This window comes from Crinia signifera, chromosome 6 (genome assembly GCF_055691185.1).
Source record: "Crinia signifera chromosome 6, ASM5569118v1, whole genome shotgun sequence".
NCBI classification, from domain to species: Eukaryota; Metazoa; Chordata; class Amphibia; order Anura; family Myobatrachidae; genus Crinia; species Crinia signifera.
The window spans coordinates 268,519,025-268,534,706 of NC_139222.1; the positions used below are offsets into that span (position 1 = coordinate 268,519,025).

General features: G+C 36.7%; 1 protein-coding gene across 4 annotated transcripts in view; it reads left to right on the plus strand.

Annotated features, from left to right (window-relative positions):
* The window catches only part of HPSE2 (heparanase 2 (inactive)), a 333,369-nt gene that overhangs the window by 68,035 nt on the left and 249,652 nt on the right, over positions 1-15,682 (plus strand). For all 4 annotated transcript variants that reach the window (XR_014444637.1, XM_083149563.1, XM_083149565.1 and 1 more), the window contains one exon: positions 1,275-1,362. The gene's annotated coding sequence lies outside the window, so the exon portion shown is untranslated. The remainder of the gene's footprint in view (positions 1-1,274; positions 1,363-15,682) is intronic.

Sequence of the window (15,682 nt, forward strand, 5' to 3'; positions counted from 1 at the left end):
TAACAATATAACAAAGCTCTTAAGTAGGGCTCTTCTTATATTGTTACATTGTTGCCTCTCTAGTTTTCTAGTAAAGTCAATGGGAGCTGCTATCTTTTACGTTTATATTCAGTGTTATAAACCTATTAACTACATTATGCTGTAAAGGTGGTTCATTTGTAAGTAATAAGTATATATAGGCTGCGGCGGCGACGGGGGACTCCAGGCTAAGGTATATATGTTTGTATGTCTACTTTGCACTTTGTGATCTTGAAAACGGTTCATTAAACCGAAACGTTGATTGTACCGGTTCTGTGTCTACTTTGGCTTTGAAGTCCTGTGAGTGCTGCGCACCCCCTGTCTCTGCATCAGCCTTCTCCTGGCAGCTACAGCACACCCCGGCTGGGGTTCACCACACAGGAGTGCCTGCAGTCTATCTCCTTGTATATATATATATATATATATATATATATATATACCTACAGTAGTGTCTTCAGCGCCCTGACTATGTGATGTCCTCTAAAATAATCAATAAAATCAATCAAACATATAATAAGAAATACACTTGTAGCTTCTTGTTTTTTGAAGAGTAATTTTATTTTATTTTCAAGAGCTTTAGATCAGTACCCCCTATATATATATATATATATATATATATATATATATATATATATTTCATTTTTAATATGTGTAACTATAGCACGAAAGCTCCACAATCACATATATGTTCCTTTATTGCACATATTTAGATCCACAAACACTACTTTGCATATGTTGTTGTCATTAAAGTTATAACAGCTGTGTAACTCTTTCCTATATTGTAACATTGTCACACCTTTCATTTTCCACATTTATTAGTGTCCACAAAATGACCTCAGCCTTACATCTAGCATTGCTAACAATGTCAAGTCTGAATGATACAATAACACTTGTGGAGGGAGAAGCGGGTTACAAAGTATCATAATCCCATATATTAGTGTTTACTATGCCAGCTATAGGGCTAGACATATGAAACACTTTAATACCTATAGAGCCATTTTGGAAAAGCGGAGGAAATTGGTATTTTGTGATTTTTACTGGGGGTTTTATTCCCAGGCTTTTGCTTCCCATTTCCTGCCAATAATATTCCTTCATGCAGCAAGTCAAACAAATCTTGTGACTGACATTACTGATTACAAGGGAGAATATCCCAGATCTTTCAGGCAGGGGTCTCAGAAACAAAGGTCTAGGCTTGTGTAATACAGTAACTACTAAATCTCTCCTACAGTCATTATATACCTTTGACTTTACTTTAGGCAAACATTCTTCATCTTTCAAGAATTGAAATGGAATCCATCATTGTTGATCCAGAGGATATATATATATAATACATCTATGGAAAAGGTACATTTTACAGCTGTCTTTATTTAATGTGTGTATGTGTATAGAGTTTATGTTACTGTAAACTTAAGGCAATCGTTTTGGAATACTGTATAGAACAAAATATTACTTTATGGGTATAATATGTTATTTGATTATTATATAAAGTTTATTGATCTAAACTAAATGCTATAGGTCTGCAAAATGTAAGAATGAATCATTTAATTTACAGTACAGATAATACGCTTGACTTACTCTTCCTGCAGATTTAACATTTATTGACTCTTTAATCCACTATCCAATTTATAGATACATATTTGTAATTGTAAATAGCCATTCGCTTAAGATACTTTTCAGAACAAAGAGTCACAATAGTTAAATGAAACGTACTAAGGTGGATTAATAGAATTGTGAAAAACATTTTTCAATTTGTTTATATAGAACATCCTTACATAAAGTAATCGTCAAGCTACAATCTTATTACTTAGAGAAATCATGCATTAATAAAAGATTTGTCCTTTGTGGATTGTAAGTCAGAAATCTGCTACTTCTACTAACAAAGAATTCGTATTTCAAGATTGATTTAAGTTGGATTGTAAGTCAGAAATCTGCTACTTCTACTAACAAAGAATTCGTATTTCAAGATTGATTTAAGTGATTCATTTATTTGCAGTTATGTTCTATAGAAATATACTTGGAGCTAACAGGAAAGAAATTAATGGAAATATATTATGAAATCAAAACTGTAGTATTGGTCCCAAGGCTGTCTTCCCAGCGTTCATATGGGTCCCAGACAAAGGAGAAGATGGAATTCTGTATTAGGAAAACCATGTTTTTTTTTTTAAGGTGGAAGTCTGATTTCATGCATTGATTTTAAACAGCGCAGAATGCTGTTTTAATATTATAATGTAAGCATGAAAGGGTCATTATAAGTCAATGTTTCTCGTGTTGCTATGCATTTATCCTGAGAAGTATTCACAATTTCAGTATGAAATTTCAGTATAAAGCTACAAACTGTTATTATATTTTGCTTCTATTCTACAAATTGTAATATCTATCTATCCATCTATCGATCAATCTAGTTAGATCTATCTATATAAATTATATAATTAAAATTATTATTATTATTATTATTATTATAATTTATATCATTTGTATGGCCCCACAAGGCAGCACCTAACAATACATCAATGACCACAAAAAAAAAAATAAACAACGAATTGCAATACAAGGCAATTAAGGACAAGTACAAGGTAAAAAATATAGTTGCAACAGGGAACAGGACACTACAGCAACTATTAGGGTGGCAGAGATCATATATATTATTTCTAGACGGTGATTTTTGGTGGCAATGCCTTTTTCTCCCTTCATACTTAACCAAAATCGATAAACGAGGTACCATTTCAAAGATTAAGTTCTCTGCTTCCCATGAATTGTTCATTTAGAATTGCACATTGGATTGTTTGTTTAAACATCTAAAGTAAAAGTAAAAAAAAAAAAAAAAAATCACTTTTGGCCCCTGAGTTCTTTCCCTGGATGTGCCGATTCGGCACTGCTAAGATGATCATTTTTATTTGTACGCAAATTTTTATACGGGCCATATTGTACATATAAAGTCTAAGAAAAGCTCACAAGGAGAAATCTCTTAACTAGCAATGTCATTCATTTTATTTATTTATTTACATTTTCTTATATAGCGCAGCAGATTCTGTTGCCCTTTTCAATTGGAAACAACAGTGATAAAACAAACTGGGTAGTAACAAACCGACGTAGAGGTAAGAGGGCCCTGCTCGCTTACAATCGATTTATTTGAAAGTTTATTTCATAAATAAATATATATTTTTTTAGAGCAGCTTTAAAAATATACGACAACTTTCATCGCTGTATGAAGTTAGGAGTCACTGGGAGGAATGATTATTTTTAAAATGTTTAAAACATTCTCATAATATGAATGGTAATTGGAAGAAAATACTTACGTGCTGTAAAAAGAGTTACACCTATACATAATGAAAATAAGGTTCTATAATAAACAAGTTGTTTTTTCAATGTATTATTATTATTATTATTATTATTATTATTATTATATTTTTGATTATTATTATTATTATTATATTTTTAAACCAATTGTGCTTTTTAAAAAGTGCAATATTTTAGTATCTGTAATACATAGTATTTATACTTGTATCTTCATTTCAAGAAATTCCCAGTAACATAAATCTAAGGCTTATTTGCATTACAGAAGAAGCAGATTTCAAGACTTTAACAAAAAACATTAAATACTTTGTAAAAAATAAATTGAAATAATGAAGAAAAAAAAGATTTTCTTTACAAAGAAAAGGACTTTTACCATAAGGGCCAATAAACCACACACACACACATTAAACACGATTTGACACATTGTATAATATATTGATGCTATTGTACTATTTAAAGCTACTGTATGTATTTATATACAGATCATGCTTAGTTTTTTAAAGGTAAAATTATATAATAACTTATTATATTGATAAAAAGCATACATCTTTTTTTTTTCATGTCAAATAATAGTTTCATATGTCCTAACATTTGTTTGGTATTTATACTATAACAATTGCTGGTTAATATAAGCTTTGGCATAAAGAGGGGACGAGCTTTAGATGCTGGGCATTGGCAGAGCAAAGATACTGTGTACAGAAAGTCTCCGCTCTCTATGGTTGAAGAATGTACTGTAATAACCGGTTAGAGGAGCCGGCAGTGAGATAGTTAAGTGGCCGGACTGTACTTTTAGAGGTCTACAAGCTGTGGTTATCCCAGACACTATTCCCAGTGAGGGGTCTCCTTTTGAAGCCGATAAATACAGGGGGGGAAAGGAAACATATTCTATGCTTCCACCGGGTTTCTGGGGAGAGGCTCCACTAATGGCTTTTCCTTGCCAGAACTGACTGGAGCTTTGGAAAATAAACCTAAAGTACAATAAGAGGTGGACACGAATCAGGCAGTAATCACATACATTTCTCACATCGCTGCAATATCCATTTTACAACATCTCCTGCTCTCATTTGCCTATTTACTAACTCACAATGTGGCATTTTTTGGAAAAACAGTAAATATGGAATGTAAACGCATACATATGTATATGTTTGTGTGTGTGTGTGTGTGTGTGTGTGTGTATGTACTATATATATGTATATTTACAGATACACACGTGTGTATGTGTGTGTATCTATCTATATACATGCATACATCTATATTCACACACATATACATACATACATACATACATACACACACGCATACATACATACATACATACATACATACATAAATATACATACATACTTGCATACATAAATATACATACATACATAATTATACACACACATGCATTGATACATACATTCATGCACACACTGATACATACATACATGCATACATAACTATAAATACATACATGAATATACACACACATGCATTCATACCTACGTACATACATACACACACACACACACACACACACACACACACACACAAAAACATATATGTTGGCTGTTCGTTGGATAACTTGGTGGTAACAGTGTCCTGCTCTTTCCTTTTTGTACAGCAGGTGGCACTATTTGACCAAATCCCACAATATATAGAAACCCCAGCCTGACTTTGGTCTGGGTCTGGAAGATTAGTTACTACTAAATAACTGTTTTACGTTACATGTTTTTTCGACACGGCACTGAGCAGCGCTATCCGTATGTACCGCTCATACAGTATATATCGCCAATGGCGAAATCGCGTCCGGTTTTATTGCATGACCGGTGTCCAGGGACCTGTAACGTACGCCAGACTCACATCTACTACATCATTACCATTGTACAAACCCATACTGTACATCACACAGTGCTTGGCATTACAGTGGGCCCTTCTTTGTTAATGTGCATGGCTATTGTTACATATACACACACACACACACACACACACACACACGAGAGATAATAGTATTTGCCATTTATTCCCTGCGTTATTTACTAAGGCGTATGTTGTGGAGAGGATCGTGCTATTAGTGTGTAATTAGCTAATGATGTCTGTGTGTCATTAGCATAATGATTGTTTTACCATCACATGTATTCCCAAATAATACATCCCCCCCCCCAATAATCTAGTAGCAATTATATTGTTCCTCCTAGAAATTCTTCCACAAAATCATATTATAAAGAAATCTATATAATGTTTTGTATGCATCAGGATCCCCCCCTCTGTTATTAGTGATTGACTAATTATTGATTGCTTTGTGTATGGTCCATGGACATTGAGCCAATGGGCAGTTTTTTTGCGTCATTTATTTTGTTGTACTAATTTCATACTGTATAACATAGACTCCACTCGCTAATTCCGCCAAATATATGCGGTTTGCTGGCTACATTTCCCAAGGATTTCATCGTCGTATTTATTATTTTACGAACAAAATAAGGAAATAACGTTTTTTACCCAGACGAAATTAATTGAATGTGTAATAAAATGAAGGGTCTCATGTTATACAGTAGCTATAGGCGCACATGGTCTGTCAATATGCGCATATGCGTAACCTCCAATATATGGACTGTCATCAACATGCGCATATGCCTGCACCCCAATAATATATGGACAATCCATATGCGCATATGCCTGCACCCCAATAATATATGGACTATCATCAACATGCACATATGCCTGCACCCCGTAATATATGGACTATCATCAACATGCGCATATGCCTGCACCCCGTAATATATGGACTATTGTCAACATGCGCATATGCCTGCACCCCTTAATATATGGACTATCAATATGCGCATATGCCTGCACCCCGTAATATATGGACTATTGTCAACATGCGCATATGCCTGCACCCCTTAATATATGGACTATCAATATGCGCATATGCCTGCACCCCATAATATATGGACTATCATCAACATGCGCATATGCCTGCACCCCGTAATATATGGACTATCATCAACATGCGCATATACCTGCTCCCCGTAATATATGGACTATCAATATGCGCATATGCCTGCACCCCGTAATATATGGACTATCAATATGCGCATATGCCTGCACCCCGTAATATATGGACTATTATCAACATGCGCATATGCCTGTACCCCGTAATATATGGACTATTATCAACATGCGCATATACCTGCACCCCATAATATATGGACTATCATCAACATGCGCATATGCCTGCACCCCATAATATATGGACTATCAATATGCGCATATGCCTGCACCCCAAACTAAATGGACTATTAATATGCGAATATGCCTGCACCCCAAACTAAATGGACTATTAATATGCGCAGATGCCTGCACCCCATAATATATGGACTATAAATATGCGCATATACCTAGCACCCATGGACTATTAATATGCGCATTTACCTGCGTTTCTCCAATGACAACCTTCCTATGCTGAGCATTTCTCCGCAAGATGCGCCATTCGCAGTTCCAACAGGATAATATTTTCTGTCATTTGTCCAAACTATGTCTAGCTCCCCATTAAGAATGGTTAATGGCTGGCACATATCAATAATACATGGTGTATATTGTACAGTAGGGACCGGAGAGGCGTCAGCCAGTGCCGAGGGATACACTGCCTGGGTGGCACTGGCTGCTTTACATCTAATCACACATTATTTACATTATCCTCTGTTATATACTGCACAGTGGGTGTATATGGAAACAGTACTTGCAGTGTAGAATCGCGTTATATGTACAGGCTTCACAGGACTGCTGGGTTGTGCACATGGAGACCTTGCAGAATATCTATGATTCAGCGGTTCTGAACCGATGTCCTCTTCAACCCATAGCAGTGCAGTCCTCTAGGAAATCCCTGTTTGAGCAAATCATAGATATTTAATTATCCAGCTATAGTTAATCAACACTATATTATAAATCAGTTTTGTGTCTATTGATCTATCTATCTATCTATCTATCTATCTATCTATCCATCGGTCATAATAATACATATATTGGTGTTTGGTATACAGCATTTAGACGTAACACAATTAGGAAAGTTTCATATTTGTCACTATAAATAATAGTAATTTAGCATGAATGCAGTACGCACAGATAATGTCATTCTGTTGTGAGTAACCGACTTCACTATATAACAATTTTCGTTCACAACACACACAATGCGACAATAGTACACAAATGAAAGACTCCTCATTGCGTCAATAAATATTTATACAGTGTAATCTGTAATTAGGTTCTCTTCTCTATAGAACTTCTACATCCAGGCTACAACTATTACTACTATGCACTGTGCTAGATAGAAGAAATTCATTTAAAATAAATAATCATAGATAGATGGATGGATAGATAGATAGATGATAGATAGATAGATAGATAGATGATAGATAGATAGATAGATAGATAGATAGATATATAGAGAGATATGGATCGGTGACCTATGGAGATAACATTGTGAGATATAAAGTACTAACTAATCAGCTTCTGTAATTTTTATAACACAGCCTGTAAATTGTAAGGCAGAATCTGATTGGCTAGGCATTTATCTTTCACACGTTTATCTTGCTCGGAGATTTAATAAATACCCCCCCTTATGGCACCAACAGAGTTTGTGTAGTACAACTGAAGGATGCAGACACACTGATAATAAGAGCATGACATTAAATATATAATAATATAGTAATAGGAACAATCAATACAAACAATAAACCACACATACATGTATCCACTATCTGACATTTATTTATTTCTCTATCCTGTCTCGAATTATTCAGGTGCATATACAATATATTAATATATATATATATATATACATACATACATATATATACATACATACATATATATATATATATACATACATATATATATATATATATATATATATATATATATATATAATGAGCACTGTATATACGCCCACGTCGTGTAGCAGTATGTTGCACCACTATACAGTGACAGCAGCAGAGGACAGGGTATGACTGAGTGGCAGTGTGGCAGTGCCCCCGTGCACGCTCTGTTACATTGTATCCGCCGTCTGCAGCAGCCTCTGTGCTGCGGTGTCCGCCCCGGAGTGCACTGGGTTAAGCACCCACCTTACCTTTCATCAGCAGAAGCGGATGAGTCTGCAGCATGAATCTCTTAGATGGGCGGTGCTGGCTTACTGGGACTCTTGGCCCAAGCTGCTTGAAGGCTGGTCAGGGGCGTGGGTTTCCCCTCCAGCAGCACCAAAACATAGCAAAAAGGGCTCTCTGACATGCACTTGAGATAAGAACAATTAGCTTCCCAGTGAGTGTCCTCTCTAGGATAGCGGTGCGACAACTGCCATCAGCATGTTCCTCCCATCAGTCCCCTGCTCTCATCCTATAGACGTGTACCTGCTGCTCACCTTAATGATCATCATGATGAACAACGTCTCCTCTACCCCCCAAATTGGCGAAAGGAGACCTTTCCCCGTGCCCAGGTCTCCAGGTGTGAAAGGAAGGACACTGATTCTCCTTGATGTCAATACCAAGAACCCTACAAGGGCTGTCAGTGAGAACTTTCTATCTGTCCAGCTGGACCCCTCAATCATCCGTGATGGCTGGCTGGACTTTCTAAGGTAAGCCCCAGAGTCAGCAAGTAAATGCTACTACCCCGAATAGTACAGATCCAGTCCTGCTATTGAAACTGATACTCCATTTCTAAACCATTTCACAAGGTCTTTTTTTTTTCTCCTTTCCTCCTCTTTTTTAAGCATGTTCTAATGGAGAAGAGAACTGGTTCCCATTAAGATGCACATGTTTGCAATGTATAAAGCATTTCAGAAATTTATCAGTTATGACTGAAGAAAAAACCCTTCTGCTTGCACATACCCAACAATTGGTCGTCCTGGCTTTTTTAATGCAACTTTGCACGTTTAGGGGGTCTTGGCCACACACTGTAGCTGCTCAATATATGTTATACTTACTATCTATGAGTTTATTTACAAGCAGAACTTTCTACACGACCCAGAAGTTTTTGCCTTCCACATACCATCCAGGCTCCACCTAACTCACAATCCTGCCCTGTCTCTGGCTCAGCAAATATATACTAGAAGCCAAAATACATTCACATTGTTTCTGAAGAACTTTTGATCCGTAAAGCCTGTTTAATTCAAAACTACTTTGATAATTAAACCTACCCTCTTACATAAAATCAGACATCAAACGACTAAATGTGGTGCAGTTCACTATGTATTAGCAGAATCCTTTTATTTACCCTGATCCATAAATTGCAAGATTACTTTCCAATTACCAGACTGTGTTTGGAGATGGTTTCTTAACTTTAAAAATGTATTTAGGTGCATGGCTGCATATTAAATATATTAACTGAACATTAGACTTTTTTTTTTATTATACAATAATCCTGTACTGTAAAACTGCTCTTTTTTGTTTCATGCTAATTAGCTGTGTTATCCTAATAATGTTTTACCTACCTATTCACGTCGAATTATAATTTCATGCCAAATAATAATTTTTTTTCATATATGCATTTGTTTTCTATTTTAAAGAGGGTATAAGTGAAAGAATGAAGTGATAAAGTTGTGAGAGAAAAAATACCAACCAATCAACTCCTAACTGTGAATTTTAAAACAGCCTGTAACATGGAAGTTAGAAGCTGATTGGTTAGTACTTTATCGGTCACTATTTAATCTGTCTGAGCCCTGATAAAGATACCCATAAATGTGAAAAAAACTGTGTGTTAAACAATATCCTTTTAATAAAAGGCTTTGTAAAAAAAAATACATATATAGAAACGCATCCAATAGCTTAAAAAATATTTGAATGTCAAATGGCAATCTCATCTGTCCTATGAGTAGCCAGCTGTGTTATACTCTCCCCAGTAGATAGCAGATGAGAAGAGTCTTTGTTGTGCCCATGACAGCAGTTGTGATGCATGGTTCTGTCTGAGGTGAGACAGTAGGTATTTCCCCTTGTTCTTTAGTCAGACTCCTGATAAAAGAAATTTGTTTGCCCAAATGTTAACATAACCTATCACAGTTTACACCAGGCATTCCCAACCACGGTCCTCAAGGCACTCCAACAGTGCAGGTTTTAGTGATATCCAGGCTTCAGCACAGATGGTTTAATCAGAATCCCTCAGATACTAATTAAGTCACCTGTGCTCAAGCCTGGATATCTACAAAACCTGCACTGTTGGTGTGCCTTGAGGACCGTGGTTGGGAATGCCTGGTTTAGACTCTCACCAGGGATAAATGGTTTAACATCTCAATGGGTCAAACACACGTGCAGTACGCAGCAAGGATCTTCCTTATCACAATATTATTGTCTTCTGGAAAATATTGGACATAATCATTTATAGTCCAGGCGACTTTAAATACATGCCCCTACATGAGCACTATGTGTGTATGTATATGTGTTTGTGTGTGTGTGTGTATATTTATATATATATGTGTATATATATATATATATATATATATAAATATCCAATAGTAGACGGCGGCACTCAAACAGACTTGTAGATAGGATAAAAGTTCTTTAATCGGTCCAATTAAATGACTTTTATCCTATATACAAGTCTGCTTGAGTGCCGCCGTCTACTATTGGATATTGTTTGGACCGACTGGTCTCTGGATGGCACCACAGCAAGAAACAGTTTATTATTATTTCTAAAGGAGTACCGGGCAACTACTTGGTATATGTATATATATATATATATATATATATATATATCTTAAGCTATAGAAAACAACACTCCAACTTGTGATTCAACCACCAAAGTTTTTATTTACAGCATTTGAATTACATACAGCAGTGTTTCCGTCAGCCATGTACTCTTAAGTAAGTGTAATAGGGCGTACGCCCGGTTCGATGTAGTCTATTTTTCTATTCAAGTTTGCTCATATAAGCTAAATCGAATAGGAATCATTCGGAAATCAAACACATTTGATTTTTTTCCCGATCCCGATGCGTGACCTGGCAGCATCAAAATCGAGTAGAAAAATAGACTGTGCAGGCAAGTGTATATAGTGCAGATCTGTACTGTGTAGTCCAAACGGAAGAATGTGTATACGGCGCTGTGCGATTCGATCCCTATTTGATTGAATTGCATCAGTTAAATCTCATTGTACAGCATCATTGGGAACTTGACACAAATGTCTGGGCCAGGAAGTGCTCATCCATAGAAAGCAGCCCGTCAGTTTTATTTTGTAATTCTACTTCCTGGTCTCAGAACCCAACATTAGTGCTCCCAAGAAGGTTTCTTTATTGCTTAATGACTGGGCAGTGTAATAGTAGATTATATATATATTTTCACACGCACACATACAATGATGATTCTTTTTTAAAACATCCTAATAGTTTCATAATGAGAATAATACTGTTAACTATAAGTAAAAGACAGTGATGATAAATAGGGTTCAGTATATTTCATCTTTCAAGCCTTTATACAATTTGATAATATTGGCACTGGAAAGTGATATGAGTTTTATATACCTGGTGATGGAATGTATACCGGGTTCAGTAATTACTATGTTATGTGACATGGTCAGTTTTTGCATGATTCTCTATTGGAGCTAATTTATTAAAAAAAATATTGTACATAAGACATTTTTATATAGCAAACACAATTTCTTCATTTATTTCCTAGTACAATCAGTTTTATAAATAAAGCACTGAAGCCTGTCAGTCCTTACTGGCGCATTTTTACGGTCTATAAAGATGAGTCTATAACTGACAATAGAAGCAACATTCATAACAGAGGGAGGTTTGGATGTGAACTATTAGATTTACAACCGTGCCCAATCCGAAATCCCTAGTGTAACACTCTTGTGTGAATTACTGTCATGACACAATTGAGTCCTAAACTTAATGACCCTGACTTATTTTTCTTACTGATGGGTGAAAATTTGATTTACTGACAGTAAGTTAACTGTCAGTGTATGGTACTTGGCGGTAAAGTCCTGGGTTACAATGGTGAACATATAATGTATCAATATTTCCATCATTTTCTGTAGCCCTTGATTCAATGGTTCACTTCTATATAGAATGTTGACAACTTTAACACTAGTACCACTGTGCTAAACCGCACTGTGTTGAATCAAAAAATAAAAATAATGGGTGAAATTTAATAGGACGAGAGATTCAGAATGTGAGAGATTTGGTAAGAATTCTCATTTTTTTTTTTTTAAAGTGGCAATAATTTACACCAGTTTGAGTTCGAAGTGTAAATGATTGCCGCTTTAAAAGAAAAATGGAGATTTCTTACCAAATCTCTCACTTTCTGAATCTCTCATCCTATTAAATTTCACCCTATATATATGTGCATGTATGCACACACATATATTAATAATTGAAAGATATTCCGCTAACCAGTGCTTGATGTATTTTTTTTTTTTTTATACAGTAGGACCTTGCTAGGTACCTTTTTACTCACCAATATTTCCTTTTTATATTTATAATTTGTGGCATATTCTAGAAATTTGCAGACTATTGCTCTCTTTTATCAACTCCTGTCTGCTTACCTTTATAAAGCGTATACCTTCTCTTACTTAAGCCCCTTTCACATTGCAGTTTTAACACGGCATATTGCCGATTTTTAACTGCTTTAAAATGGTAGCAGCTGCAATATGAAAGCTCCAGAATCAATTTACCGTTTACAAAATACCGGTATTTTGAAACGTGTTAAAAGCAGGATCCTACACGTTTCTGAGCCGTTTTTCCTGCAGTCTGAACAGCTCAGAAACGGTATTTGCTACAAATGATAACCACACACGATCCCCGCCCACAAGCAGGAATTTCTTTTTTTAAATGACATTGTATGGCTTTCTATGGGTGAAATGGGTTGAATCTGAAGGTACAAAAATGGTATTGAAACTGCAATATACCAGTTACAACATGCAATGTGAAAGGGGTTTAACTGGGTTTTGACCCATTTAAAAAAAACGTTTACAATAACGAGTTGAAAGCAGGTTTTTGCCATGTGAAACCAGCTTAACTTGCAATAGACTGCAACCTGCAATTGCTTACTGGACACCTGAAACATTTATGAGCCTCTGTTTATGCATAATATTTCTCCTATCAACTTTATTCTTCCCTCGCTATGCAGCTGCCTGTAATGTTACATGTGCCGCATGGGACTGGATGATATTGAGAAACCGTTTTGCTTAAGTTGATCACAAACGTTTATATTATGTTTTTTAATTTATATAAGATATTTGACTATGTTGTTGTGCTAAAGCTCCTAATTAAAGACGTAAATGCCACTTGGTATGTGCGCATTTAAATCTTGCTAATAATTGCTGGCTGTTTATTTATGTATATCCGTTTGATTGTACTACTGTATATACTGCATAAACAATTGTTTTCATGATTAATGTTCCATTTTAAGAAATGAGCCATAAAAAGTCACCATTGCCAACTATAATATCAGTTTTGTAATCTTACATGGATTTTTTCCCCTCTTAAGTGTTTTGGGAACAGAGACAACAATTAACCTAATCTCTAGATTAATTTATCAACCTAGACTTTCCATAAAAACATTTAGGACAGCCTAATACTTTCTCAACATTCGCTTTCTTAAATGGAATCCATGCTCACAAATAATTACTGATAAACAATTCGTTTTTACCCATGCTCCATGACCAATATCGATACGCCACTGGGGCAGGGACTGATGTGAATGTTCAAAATATTCTCTGTAAAGCGCTGCGGAATATGTGTGCGCTATATCAATAACCAGTAATAATAATAATAATAATAATAATAATAATAATAATAAGGTACTTGTTTCCTATCTGGGCGCCCGCTACGTTAATTGCGCACCATGCTATTCTCCGTATAAAAATCGTATCGCATCGCATCGGATACCACAAATGCACATACACGATATTGAACGATGCGATGCGATGCGATCCGATTTAGTTCCCTGCTTTTATGGTTGGCCCATAGGATATATAGGAAACCCCCCCCTAATGGTTTAAAATGCGCCTCCATTGTTAACGCCACCCCAGTATTGACGTCAACCCGAAGTGTGGCGAGCGCAGCGAGCCCCGCGAGGGGCGGCGGTACGCGTCCTCCGACTTTTTCATACCCCCACTATCCACGTCGGCGTGGAGTTGAGAATAGAATAGTGTGGCGAGCGCAGCGAGCCACCGAGCCCGAAGCGTGGCGAGAGCTGCGAGCCCCGCGAGGGGACGCAGATACTTCACAGGTATCCGTGTCCCCTCGCGGGCTTCACAGGTATCCGCGTCCCCTCGCGGGGCTCGCTGCGCTCGCCACACTTCGGGCTCGGTGGCTCGCTGCGCTCGCCACACTATTCTATTCTCAACTCCACGCCGACGTGGATAGTGGGGGTATGAAAAAGTCGGAGGACGCGTACCGCCGCCCCTCGCGGGGCTCGCTGCGCTCGCCACGCTTCGGGTTGACGTCAATACTGGGGTGGCGTTAACAATAGAGGCGCATTTTAAACCATCATGGGGGGGGGGGGGGTTTCCTATACAAATCGTGGGTTTGCGGGGTTATTACATTGAAATCAATGTAAAATCGGGTCTCAGGGACCATTTAACATTGATTCCAATGTAAAAATCGGGGTTGATCGCGTCACCGCATGCGATGCGATCCGATTTAAAATGAAATCGGATCGGATCGGATAGCATCGTATGCCATCGTACATCATCGCGTACCGAATCCGATGCGATGCGATACGATTTCATTACGGTGCCGTACGTTGAAAACCTGGGCGCCCAGATAGGAAACAAGTACCAATAATAATAATAATAATAATAATAATACAGGGGGTTTTCTTATATTATATCTAAAAATAAAAGATCTTACACAGGAAACTGCATCTGCCCTGGGCAACCTAAGAACAATCCTAACAGCCTGATAGTGTAATACCTTAAAGGCTCATACACACTGTACAATTTTTTTGACCAATTTTGTTGAAAGACTCCAGGACGAAAGATGTTGACGAAAGATATTGACAACAGACGAACGACGAATGATGATGCGCATACCCGCCAGTTGTTCATCAAGATTGTTCGTCAACTGTGCATGCAGCTCAATTTGGATATCTTTCAAAGAGAGCCTATAAATTGTAGCTAGATCTTTCGTCTTTCGTCTGTCGTCAATATCTTTCGTCCGGGACACTGGGTTCAAGGGAAATGTCTTTCAAAGAAATTGGTAAAAAAAATTGTACAGTGTGTATGCACCTTAAGACTACATACAGTATATGTACATTTTCTACTGCTAAGCAGAGTCACACAGAGAATAACTAGATTATTTTCTAACTGTATTCATTATTCATTATTCATTATTCTGGGTCCGATTCAGAGGTGGGAACAAATCTCATTGCAACTGCGATCCCATACACAAGAGTT